The 12930-nt window shown below is 39.2% G+C and overlaps 1 protein-coding gene and 1 pseudogene across 2 annotated transcripts in view; both read right to left on the bottom strand.

Annotated features, from left to right (window-relative positions):
- The window catches only part of LOC127493512 (ubiquitin carboxyl-terminal hydrolase isozyme L5-like), a 45361-nt pseudogene extending 44528 nt beyond the window's left edge, over nt 1-833 (bottom strand).
- Nucleotides 1-12930, bottom strand: part of DPYD (dihydropyrimidine dehydrogenase) — a 962066-nt gene that overhangs the window by 96133 nt on the left and 853003 nt on the right. The gene's annotated exons all lie outside the window — the stretch shown is intronic.

Genomic DNA, 12930 nt, shown 5'->3' with positions numbered 1-12930 from the left:
GACAGAATCCGGCGCCCCAACCGGGACTAGAACCCGGTGTGCCAGCGCCACAAGGTGGAGGATTAGCCTAGTGAGCCGCGGCGCCAGCTGAATTAGGTTAATTTTTAAAATGCTGCCACACTTTCCTCTTCACATAGACTCTATTCTCAACTTGTAGCTTTTAATTACTACTGAATTAGGTATATTGTAATCTGAATTCTACACATATTGAACATAATAAAAGAAAACTTTAAAAATGCCGTCTGTTGGTGATTGGTGTGTGAATTTTTTGTATACACAAATTATATGTTATGCTCTGCCTTCAGCTGTTTTTTGACTTTCTATATTCATTGCACTGAAACTCTGCATAGAAAACCCACACTTTTTCTATCTCAGCCCCTGCCACTGCCTCACCTCACTCCACTCCAGCACAGACAACTTACATCTTGCGACATTCAATATACAACTGGACAGTAGGTAAGTATTTAAATAGTTGTTTTTTTCTATATATTTTTTCTATATATATGTTTTTCTATATATTTTTCTATATATTTTTCATTGGTGCAAGAGTGTGAAGCCAAATATTCTCGAGAGGACTGCCAAAGAGAATATATAGACATATACCCAGGAAATAGTCTAGTATCATAAAGGTATGGAAAGCATCCAGTACACATCAAGAGTACTTCCAAACAGCACTTGCAGGTTTTCTTTAAGTCCTCTGGAGACGTGCATCCATCATAATGCTTGATTAAGGACTGCATGAATAGAAATCTCACCTGCAGCTGTAAAGATATTCTAAGCTTCTTGGCAGGTTTATCTTGGGGATTTCCTGCTGTTTGGCATACATCAGCCATTGACTGGTAATCTAGGAAATTCACAGGCACTAGAAGACCTTTGGAGGTTGCTTGAAAAAGGAGAGTCTGAAGTCCATTCAACAATCAGTTACTGACTTGATGGATGATTTCAAGAGAAACTGAGGTGGCTTGAGAGAGAGAAGGCAATATTCCTATTAACAGTTTGGACGGTCATGCAGCCAGTTATCCGCATGTATCTATACGGGCACTGCACCTGCATGAGGAGGTTCCATGCCAGGGAAAACAAGGCAATCCAAGGGAGGCCTATGCAGACTTCAGGATCAAGCTTCTCCCCACTGCCCAAAGCCTCATTTCCTTCACTCTCTGGCATATTTGTCTATCATTTTAAAATACTTAAATCAACAGACCAGAAGGACTGGTTCATTAGGCAACTGGTAGGAGAACATGAAGTCAGAACCCAAACTAATTTTTTTGTGGAAGAGCTAAAATTCCAGTTGCTCAACATCAAGGGTGGAAGAGAAGGAAGAAGAGGTAGTCCTGTGACCTTAGTGGGTAAACAGGGAGTCCCTGGGAAGCATCAACCCAGTTGGCAGTATGGAGAGCGGCTGGATAATAAGTGGTGAAGGGCCTCAGGAAGGGAGGGGACATGCTCAAAAGAGCAGTGATTTATCCTGAGGCCACTGAACATAGGGGACCATCATATTTTCCCCAGTGCAACAGACTGTTGTGGGTACCTAGAAGAGGTGGAAAGTTTACCAGTTTTGTGCATGGATTAACAGAATTCTAATCATCTATCTGCCACGCCATGAATTAATCCCAAGTATCAGAAGCAATGATCATCTCTGCACATGATGATGGGGAAGGCACTAAAGTGATATAGGGATTGTGCAGGTTTTGTGAGCATGTAGCCCAAGGCTAGAGAGCTGTGTCTGCTCTTTCACTACTAGCATGGAACATTGAACAATTTGTTAATCTCTCTCAGCCTAGCATCTTTCAATAAGAAAATGAGAATAAGGATTCATAACTTGTATGGATTTGCTGAAAGGATCAAAGTAGACAACATAAAAAGTCCCCACAATGAAGTTAAATAACAGCTCTTTGGCGATTGCTTTTATCATCATTGTGATTACTATCTCTAATTATCTTTGGGCAAATAAGCTTGTACTCATGGACTGATTATAATAGCTTTCTTCTATAAGACAAACCCATACATCATTGAATAATAGAGCAGAAATAACCTGGCTGTACATTCTGTGGGTGGGTATAGTTTAGAGGCATCATTGGCTCCTTAAAACAAGACAGGGGGTTGAGGAGACTCTGTAAGAAAAAGATCAGTAGGACCAAGGAATCCTTGAGGTGGGCATGTTGCTATCTAGAGAAGATACAAGAATGCTATTAAACAAAAGAGACCATTGTGCTTAGGATCATGACCCAAAAGTTAAGAAATCAAGGTGAAAGTGGATTTTATGTACCATAGAACTTGAAACAACTTCACATCACAATTGTAGGTAGATGTTTTTCAACTTTCTTCATAGTCTGTCTGGTCCCCAGCCAGGGCAAAGAAAGAATTTTAGATTTTACAAACTTCAGAATATACACACATAGATATAGATATGGAAATATATATATGAAATTATTTAGGCTGGTTATTTCTGAAGCAATAAAATATTTAAAACTCAATGTATTGTATTCTGATGAGCCCAGAAATGCTAAGAAGGGGAGGCATGAAAGCCATGATTTGTGACAGAGAATAAACATGATTATTGTGTATAGAAGTCTATATGAATTTGTCGTTGCACTGATTTTGATACCCCCCCCCATAAAACTTTTGTTAATGCTAAGAGGAAAAACATAGATAATCTCCTAAACTCACTTAGACATCTCTGCCTTACATATTTTGGTGGCAAATTAAATTTATCACTTCATTATCCTTTCCTGGCAGTTGGAAGTTGTAGACTTTAATGGAAGGTGCCAGGGTTGCTAATAGAATCTTCTCGTCACAGATGAAGGAAATGTAAGAGAAAAACTCGCAAAGATTTGATGAGATTTGTTCTAAAAGCTATGGCACTCTAAAGTACAAACTAAGAATGAAGCCTTTACTGGGGATTGCATTAATTATTTTGCAGATTTGTAATGCTTTCTCCACCATAAATAAAAATGGAGCAATTTTCACAAGTGATCACTTAGCCACTATTGCTTATAGAATGGAATTAAAGCTTGTACAATGCTCATTTCCCCAAACTTAGTTCATCTGTATTTTCCTAATCCCCTAGCTTTAGCTACTCCTTTCCTTCTGAGAGTATAACAGCAGTCACAGTGACAGCAGGTATAGGTAAATGATCAAGGGCACCGTTTTTGTAAAATAACAAAAGCAAAAACAAAACCAGAATAGGGTTTGCATCTTGCTTCCACTACTAAACAACTAAACCTCTTTCACCTCAGTTTTCACCTTTGAAAAACAGGATATATCTATAAATCTAATGCCTATATTATAAACAAGTGAATTTCAAAAAGATTGTAGAAACTGATTTAAAAGATGAGCTGATTTTTGCATCTCAAAATTGAAACTCATGCATATTGTCTTCATAATATGCATTTTCCATGAATATTTAAAAAATCTCTTATATTCAAGGATTTCACCAAAATAAGTGTATCTTTTAACTCCAGGTTCCATGAACTTGTTGAACTATCCTTGTATGTATATATGTATGTATATGTACATATTTATGTATATTCAATTGTATAAAGTATTTAAAGAGTTTATTACTATTATTTTTAGCAAGTGTCTATCTTACAAAAATAAAAAGTTTATCTTGCTCATCACTCAACTTTTATTATTTACCACAGTGCCTTGGCATCTAACATATTAATATATGTTGCATGAATAGGAGTATATTTAAGTAATTAAAATCTAAACTCAAAGTTCCTAAGCTAGGCAGACATGTAAAATACATTCTAATTAGTACCCCAAATCAAATCTGTCACAAAAATTATCAGAGGTCAGAAAAGTTTTGTGATATTCATTTCCAGTAGATAATTTTCTAGGAGATGCACCCCAGATAATAGAAAATACAAAAACAGAGACTTGAATACAAAAATAGCAGAATAAAAATATAGTTTTTGAACCTTTACAAATATATAATACTAATGTCTCACAAAGTGTACCTGGAGTGAAAGGAAATTCAATCTCAAGAGTTTTGTTTTCAGTTCTATAAATGTCATAATTTTATCACCATTAATAATGATACTTCTGGATGACAGAATGCCAATGCATGTATTTAATGTATCAGAAACATACTTGGTTTAAAGTTTCCAGACAAATTTCCCACTGGGTTTGTTTGTATAAGGGAAGGTAGGGCGATAGGGCAAAAGAGCCCAGCCCTGCATGTAACACTCTATCAGCAATCAATTTAAGGTTCTGTTCTGGAAGCTTTGGCCTCAGGCAAGGCCAGCTTTTGTTAACAGAGGCTGCAGGCACTGGCTGATCCTACAAAGCAAAGCTAGCTGAAGGCTACCCAAGGACCTAATCAAATTTTTCATCTTTAAGAAGCAGCTTCTCATTTGAATTGTGATGCCACATCCACAACCCACACCACTCCTCCTGGAGCCAGATGTGCCCCTTCCCCATCTCTGAGCCCTAGCCAGCCTCCCTGATGTGAAAGGCCCAAAGTATTCCAATCCCACACCCAGCTGCAGGCAAGTTGGCAGAGGGAAACACATTTGTTTATGCCCCCAGCCATCCATTTTCTTTAAGCCGGTTTCCAGCCAAGATTTTTATCTAGGTACCAGTTATTCTTTTCCAGTGGTTAGCTTCATAAGGTTTTCCGTTCCCAAAGGCTACCTGATTAAAAGTAATTTGAACATAAAAATGTCTTTGGTATTTCTTATATTGTATGTCTTATTTTGTCACTAGAAATTTTATCAAATGCTTATCCTCATATTTCTTTCAGAATGACTTGTTTGCTTTTCTATAAAAATGTATTTATGTATATTTGAACAGAGTAAAATACACAGATTACAGGTATATAGTTAGAGGAGTTTAGACAAATATATGTACCAATGACACAATTTCCCTAATCAAGATACAGAATAAAATCAGGGCTGGTTATATCGCATAGAAGGTGAAGCCGCCACCTGCAGCTCTTGCATCCCAAATGGGTGCCAGGTCGGGTCTCAGCTACTCCACGTCCGATCCAGCTCCCTGCTGATGTGCCTGGGAGAGCAGTGGAAGATGGTCCAGGTGCTTGGGCCCCTGCACCCACGTGGGAGATCTGGAGGAGGCTCCTGGTTTTGGCTTGACCATTGCAGCCATTTGGGGAGTAAACCAGCAGATGGAAGATATCTCTCTCTCTCTCTCTCTCTTTTTCATTCCCTCCATCCTCCCTCTCTGTAACTCTAGATTTCAAATTAATAAATAAATGATAAAAAAGGGGATAAAAAGAACACTCTAGAAAATTGTCTGTGCTTCCTTCAGTGCCTCTACTTATTACTGTTCTGAATTACAATAAAATAGATTTGTTTCTCCCATTCTTAGTTGGAATTGCTTATAAAGCACTCTTTTGTGTGGCATCTCTCTTAACATATTTTTGAAATTTGTCTATCTTAAAACTGAAAGGATGTTTATTATTTCTCTTGGCTAAGTACGTAAGAGTAGAATTTTTGGGTCTTCTAAGAAGTTAATGAAGTTTCCAAAGAAGTGATACTATTTCCTACATGCATATGCAAAGTATGAGAGTTTTAGTTGTGCCATTTCCCTGACAACATTTAAAAATTTTCAGGCATTATTTTTATTAATATTCTTATTGTTATTATTATTATGTTAGCCTTTCAAGTAAGTAGGAGGTAGTATCTCATTGTGGTGTTCTGATGCACTTTCTAATCTCATCTGAGCATTTTTCTTTTTCTTTTCCTTACTCAGGTGATGAGTTCTTAACTAGTGCTATCGTTTCTTGAGAATACTACTCCTAACCATGAGCCAGGCTATCTAAACTACAGTGGTATCTAAAGACATGTGCAGCGGAATGTAGGTTGATGAAGACAAAAGATGAATCTACTAAAACACATCCTGGACTTCCTTCTGCCAATCTTTCTTTGGGTTCCCCAGGGAAGGGGAGCAGAATGAGCCACCCCCAACACAGCATCACAGACACCTGATGAGAATCTTGGTAAATGAATTCAACAGAAATAAAGGAAGAATAAAGGCAGGGAGTAGCTCTGTAGAATGTCTGTTCAACTCCACCTTGTTTCTTTTATTTATATGTCACATTCTCTAAGCCCAATTCCTACCTCAACCAATCAATGCATTCCTCTTAGCTGGAAAATCATCCATGAAGCTCATTAGAATCAAGCACATCTCATTAATTGATTCAAAAGTGAAAAAAAAAAGAATTGTTTCATATAATTTAGTTTAAATAAATTTTTAAGCACAGTGCAGCTCAATGTAACTGTCCTTTCATGTTGTACCTTTCAACAGCTGAATATTCTAAATGGCATTTCACAGAAATATGATTTGATTTGAGAACATCTGCAGTAGTCTGGAACACATTTTCCCCTGTACTTGACTTTTAGCTCATTATAGCTCTCAGATGTTCTCTCAGCAATCCTGTGACATATTGGAGTGTTACTGAACAAACATCAGTGAAGCCTATGTCTTGAGTAGTGTCAATCTCAGTTGAAAATGTTTCAGCTTTCTTAGCATCAACACTAGAAGAATTTAATTAACCCACTGAAACTTTCAAAATGATAGTTAATGCATGGAGGAAACGCGAAATCAGAAAAGAGGGGGGAGCGTGGCTAAGTGCTTAACCTCCCACAAGCTGATGCCTGCCACCCTCAGCCTGTGCTCAGGCAGATCCTGAGGAGCTGTGCTACTCGGTACAACTTCCCACATTCAGCAGGCGAAACCTCTGGCTTGCTCTGTTGCCCCTACGGAGATGGAGAAGGTGGAGGTGGCAACAACTGCTGTCACACTCCCGTGGCCCCCGCTCGAGGTCAGCTTCCAGCCTCTAATCAGCTCTCATCCAGCTGCTCTGGTGTTTTTTAGTAGGTGGGGCTGGGAGACCAAGGTCAGAAAAGAGCTGTCGGCAGTGACATGATTTTTTGCCCACTGCTGCTATTACATTAAGGAAGCAGCTGGTGAGATAATGTATGCCAAAGTGCTTTGTAAATTATAAAGTGCTTATATAATTGTCAGGGATAATCGCTACTGTTGTTTTATTCCTAGGTTGCAGAAAGAGCGCTGAACTGGGCTGTTAGGTGGCAAAGTCCATCACAAAGCTGAATATGTGGGTGTGTCAGGTCCAGAGAGGGGTCTTGGGGGACAGGACAGTTTGGGAAGATAACAACAAGGAGAAAAAATTTGTCTTCACAGATTGGATGAGCACATATGGTGACAGAGCGCCATGGACAGGATAGGGGAATACCATGTTACAGGACCAAAAGTATTTACAGGACCAAAAGTGTGAGTGTTTTGGAGTGTCCTAAAAGATTAACTCCAAGAAGAAGATTTTTTCATACACAGAAATACTGTTTATTTTTAAGCCCTTGAAATGCTTTTTGCCTTAGTCTGGTGTATTCTTACTCCTACCAGACTTTATGTTTCAGGTTATCCTCAAAAATATTCTCAAGTTGCTGTGACCCCTGCTATCCTGTGTATATCCTTGCATGATTGCAACAATCATCCTGTACAATAAATAACTCTTTGTCTAATTTGCACACCAGACTGTGATCCTTTGAAGGGCACAGTTACATTGTTATTAATATTTATATCTGTATCACCTGGTACATGTAAGATGCTAACAATTGTTTGCTTGGAAAAAAAGAAAGGAAGAAGCAAAAGAGTGGTTAAAAATTAAAGATGAAATTACAAATATGAAGGAGTGGTAACTGGTTGACTATAACACAGATCTAGTAAAATACAGACAGGGTGATGCGTACTGGATTTGGAGTTGATCAAATCATTGATAACTTCGGCAAGAGCAGTTTTAGTGGTTTTTGGAGGGTGGCAGTGGGTAGAAATCTAATTTGGTTGAAAGTAGAAAAGCAAGTTAAGAGTGAGAGACAGTAAGTAGAGATGACATTTCCTATAACCTGAGCGAGAAGGGAAGGAGGAATTCAGACCCTGCTCTTTATTTCACTTAACAGTCCTACAAGAGCTACGTTATTATCCTAAATTTTTGGATAAGGAAACAGGGGCTAAAAGAAAGTATGTAAGTTTCTCAGTGCTTACTGCTAACAAAGAAATAAACCATGAAAATTGCAGTTGGGATTCCTCGGTTGGATTATATTAATCCTAATAACTTAATTAAAACCAAGCTGCCTTAGTCTACTTGACTGCTAAAACAACACACCATACCCTCGGTAGCTTGGCACTTGTTTCTCACCATTCTGGAGGTTGAGAAGTTCAAGATCAAAGTGCCAGTATCTGGTTGATTTGGTATCTGGTGAGGGTCAGCTTTTCTCTCATTGTATCTTCTTCATATGGTAGAAAGGACAGGGAGTCTCTAGGGCATCTCTTTTTTTTTTTTAAGATTTATTTTATTTATTTGAAAGACGGAGTTACAGAGAGAGGGAGACAGAGAGAGAGGTCTTCCATCTACTGGTTCACTCCCCAGATGGCCACAATGGCCGGAGCTACACCAACCCGAAGCCAGGAGTCAGGAGCTCCTTCTGGGTTTCCCACATGGGTGTAGGGACCCAAAGACTTGAGCCATATTCCACTGCTTTCCCAGGCCATAGTAGAGAGCTAGATCAAAAGTGGAGCAGCCAGGACTCGAACTGGCATCCATATGGGATACCGGTGCTTCAGGCCAGGGCTTTAACCCACTGTGCCACAGCGCCAACCCCTATGGCACTTCTTTTATAAGATCACTAACCCTCTATGACTAATCACCTCTCTTCTCCATCTTCGTGGTCTAATGCCTCAGAAAGATCCCACTTCCTAATCGACTTCCTTTGGGGGTTAGGATTTTAACCTGTGGATGTTTGGCAGGACACAAACATCCAGACCATAGCACAGACACAATGGCACAATAAATATTTTCACTCCGTGGTGTGGAAATAAAGGCTATATGGCAGCCTTGGGCACTTTGCCAAGAGATCAGACCTTGGGTGGTGTGATGTAATGGGAAACTGCACTATAGTGCCAGTTGCCAGCAGGTGGGAAGGGGTGCAGAAAGAAACTAAAGAATATTAAAGATCAGTGCTGTCATTTCACAATTTTTTCATGGGGCTAAAGTGCCATCAACCTCTCTGGCAACAGCTACAATTTATCTAGACTTCTACATGTTAATGCTCACTGGCTCATTTTACTGTGTTAATTATCATTCCTGAAATATTAGTGGTTTAACAACATAGAAGTTCACCTGTCACTCACAAAATGTCTGATGTTTCTCTGGCTGTCCTTTAGGCGGTGTCTCAGTGAGCCAGGCCAGTCCTTTTACTTTGCCATGATCTCAACATGAGACTTCAGTGTTCATCATGGCAAATGAAAGGAGAATGGAGAACGGAGTGCTAGTTCTCACAGGCTTCTGCCCAAAGAATCACATATCAGTCTGCACACTTTTCATTCACTAAAGTCATCCCCTTAGTCTTATGGAACATCCATGGGGCAGAGAGTTTTTCTCCTCCCATAGAACTAGGAAGGGTCAAAGAAAAGGAACTATGAGTGAGTACTCGCTATGTCTACTACAAACGCCGAAAGCATGAGAAGAGTCTGATGGCCTTGTAAGCTTACTCTATGTTAATAAGGAGTGTCTACAGTGACAATGGACTAGTTCCCTGACAATGATTGACCACAAATTCCATATATTTATCTTTGTTACACTCGGGACTTACAGTAAATGGAAAGAAATATGTAATGACAAGATTTATAGCACTGAAACAATAAATTACATTCTATAGCTCAATTGTACTGGACATGTAATGAAAACAACCAACACCCACCAGCAGAGGACCTAGGGAGGGGTTCTGCTCCTGGTGCTGAAATCAGAAAAACTGGTAATCAGGAAACACTACCGAAATGAATGAAAGATGTACGGCAACGCAGCTATGAAAGGCATGGCCCTGACATGGTTTGCTGGCAAGAACCCACATTAGACTGGCCGGCAAGCTGTGGGGTGTTGGAGTGAAGGCTTCAGTGCACTTCCAGTTAGGAGTCAACTTTTCAACCAGCACCTAAGGGTGCAAATGAAAGGATATTCTATGGGTCACTAGTCCTGATCTCAGGGTAGATTGTAGTCATTATCTTCTTAGACACATTTCTAGGTGTCACCTGTGACTCTGAAGTACAGAACTATATAAAGTATGGATTTTAAACATTAGGAAGATTGTTTTTCAATATTATACTGCACAAAAGAGAGTGATTATTTGAGAATGAAGAGACTAACTACATCAATGTATGTACTAAATGAAGTAATTAGGTTTCTAAAGAGAAGAAAGCAGATGGATATTTCATCAGGATATCTAAACTGATTTTGTGAGAGTGTCAATTATTAATAAAATTGAAGATAACTTGGGCTATACTTCCTCAAACTCTAGGGTTTTGGCAAAGTTGCTTAATAGCAGTTATCATTAATACTATTTTGATTTTTAAAATAAAGTATACTTTGTTAGGATTTTTATTGTTATTTTCGATTTTCTTTTGATGAATTAAATTCTCCATGTCTTATTTAAAATAACAGACATTTGATTTTTTTTAAATATTAAAGTGGTACAAAATTTAATACAACTCAAATTTCTTTGACTCTACATTTTTAAAATGACTCCTTTGACTCCTATAATTACTAGAAAATTATATCCTCAATCTAATATTTGCTTTATTTAAATGGGCAAATGTACTGAACCAGAGTTATAACAAATACATGTTTTTCTCAGAAAGAGTCTCAAGGGTATAGCTCAGAATTATACAGAGATATTTTGTTTTACGCAATGAAATGATGATTAGGAGAGAATGACACTGGGAAAAAAGCTAACTAGTTTGATATAAATGTCCACTGATATTGTGGAGTTCTTTGAGGAAAGGCAATGGATATGTTGAATGCTAAAATTTGAATTCAAATTTTAACTGTAGGCCTGTAGTAGTAATGTTTTATTTGAAAATCTTGAATCTTAACCAGAACGAGAAAAATACTATTTTTTTCATGGCTTAAAAGTAACATCAAAATTAATGTGTGTAAGTTGTATTGAAGATGAAAAGCACTTTTACAGAAGTTCTAAGTATATAATTAATATTAATAAAGTGCATTCTGATTAAAGTAGTTATATATGATGAAGTCTGAGGAATTATACTTAAGTACTTACTTTCATGAATGTGACAAAGGAAATAATTACATTTATGCTTGGCAATTAGATATCAATTTTATGTGGTAATGAGAATTGGGGAATCACAATTTTTAAAAAGCTTGTTGGGTGAGGGAAAGGAACTAATAGAAGAATGGCAAAGTAATGAAAATATTGTATAGTTTACATTTCTTTTCAGGCATGCAATAGTGGACAGCAATGAGAGAGTTGCAGTGATTACAAATGCAAAATCACAATGCTGTTCAAATCTCTAGGCCCTGGGTGACCTATCCATGATCCACATTCAGATGTGGAAGTGGAAAGCCAAGTTCTTTCTGCAACTTCTCCTGTGTTGCTGGCCATGCAGGAACTGACAACTGATCACACACTTCTGCTGGCTTTGGCTTGGCATCACAAGCCTTCTCTACACAGGGCTTTTGGCAGGCACTATGAATTGACTAGACTTTTCCTGTGAAATGAACCTGGTTACCCCTGGGATGGGGGTGAATGAGCTATATCGGCTTATAGGGATTGTAAACTCTTCTGGTTATAAGCAGTGCAAAACACTCTGCTTCTGTCTATTTTAGGAGCAATGATAGACCACTGTGTATTTGATGAGCAGAAGTTAATTGTGATGAAGCATAATTTATCAATTTTTGTTTTGTGTGGTTTCTGCTTTTTGTATCCTATCCAAGAAATTTTTCCTTGTACCAAGGTCACAAAGACATTTACTTATGTTTTCTCTTAAAAATTTATATTCTGAAGGCAGAGAGGATATGTTTTCTGCTCAGTTTTGCTGTGAACCTAAAAACACTTTAAAATCGTCTTACCTCACATTTTACTTCTATGTAGATGATATATTTAATAATACTATTGTGTGCTGTGTGAGGTAGGCATGAAGTTTGTTTTTAAAAATTAGGGGGGATGGCCAGCCAGTGACACGGCTCACTTGGCTAATTCTCCGCCTGCGGCGCCGGCACCCCAGGTTCTAGTCCCGGTTGGAGCCCCGGTTCGGTCCCGGTTGCTCCTCTTCCAGTCTAGCTCTCTGCTGTGGCCCGGGAGGGCAGTGGAGGATGGACCAAGCGCTTGGGCCCTGCACCCGCGTGGGAAACCAGGAGAAGCACCTGGCTCCTGGCTTCGGATCAGCGCAGCGCACAGGCTGTAGCAGCCACTTGGGGGGTGAACCAACGGAAGGAAGACCTTTCTCTCTCTCTCTCTCTCTCTCTCTCTCTCTCTCTCTCTAACTCTGCCTGTCAAAAAAAAATTTAGGGGGGACATTAATCCCAGCAATATTTGTTGAAAAGACTTCCCATTCTCCAGTGGACTGCTTTTTGCATCTTTGTTAAAAATCAATTGAGTGTTAAATGTGGGTCTATTTCTGGACTTTCTATCTGTTCCACTGATCTATTTGTCTATGCTAACACCAAAACACATTTTCTTGATTACTGTAAATTTCTACAAAATCTTGAAGGCAGATAGTACAAATCACCTAATTTTATCTTTTCTTTTCTTTCTTTTCTTTTTTTTTTTTTTTTTTTTTTTTTTGACAGGCAGAGTGGACAGTAAAAGAGAGAGACAGGGAGAAAGGTCTTCCTTTTCCGTTGGTTCACCCCTCAACGGCAGCTGCGGCCGGCGCACCATGCTGACCCGAAGCCGGGAGCCAGGTGCTTCCCCTGGTCTCCCATGCGGGTGCAGGGCCCAAGGACCTGGGCCATCCTCTACTGTACTCCTGGGCCACAGCAGAGAGCTGGATTGGAAGAGGAGCAACCGGGACAGAATCCGGTGCCCCAACCGGGACTAGAAACCGGTGTGCCGGCACCACAGGCAGGATTAGCCTATTGAGCCATGGCGCCAGCCA

This window comes from Oryctolagus cuniculus, chromosome 7 (assembly GCF_051225735.1).
Source record: "Oryctolagus cuniculus isolate XC-2025 breed Fujian yellow rabbit chromosome 7, ASM5122573v1, whole genome shotgun sequence".
Lineage (NCBI taxonomy): Eukaryota > Metazoa > Chordata > Mammalia > Lagomorpha > Leporidae > Oryctolagus > Oryctolagus cuniculus.
Note: the sequence above shows the minus strand (reverse complement) of the source record. Positions and strands in the feature narration are given on the sequence as shown.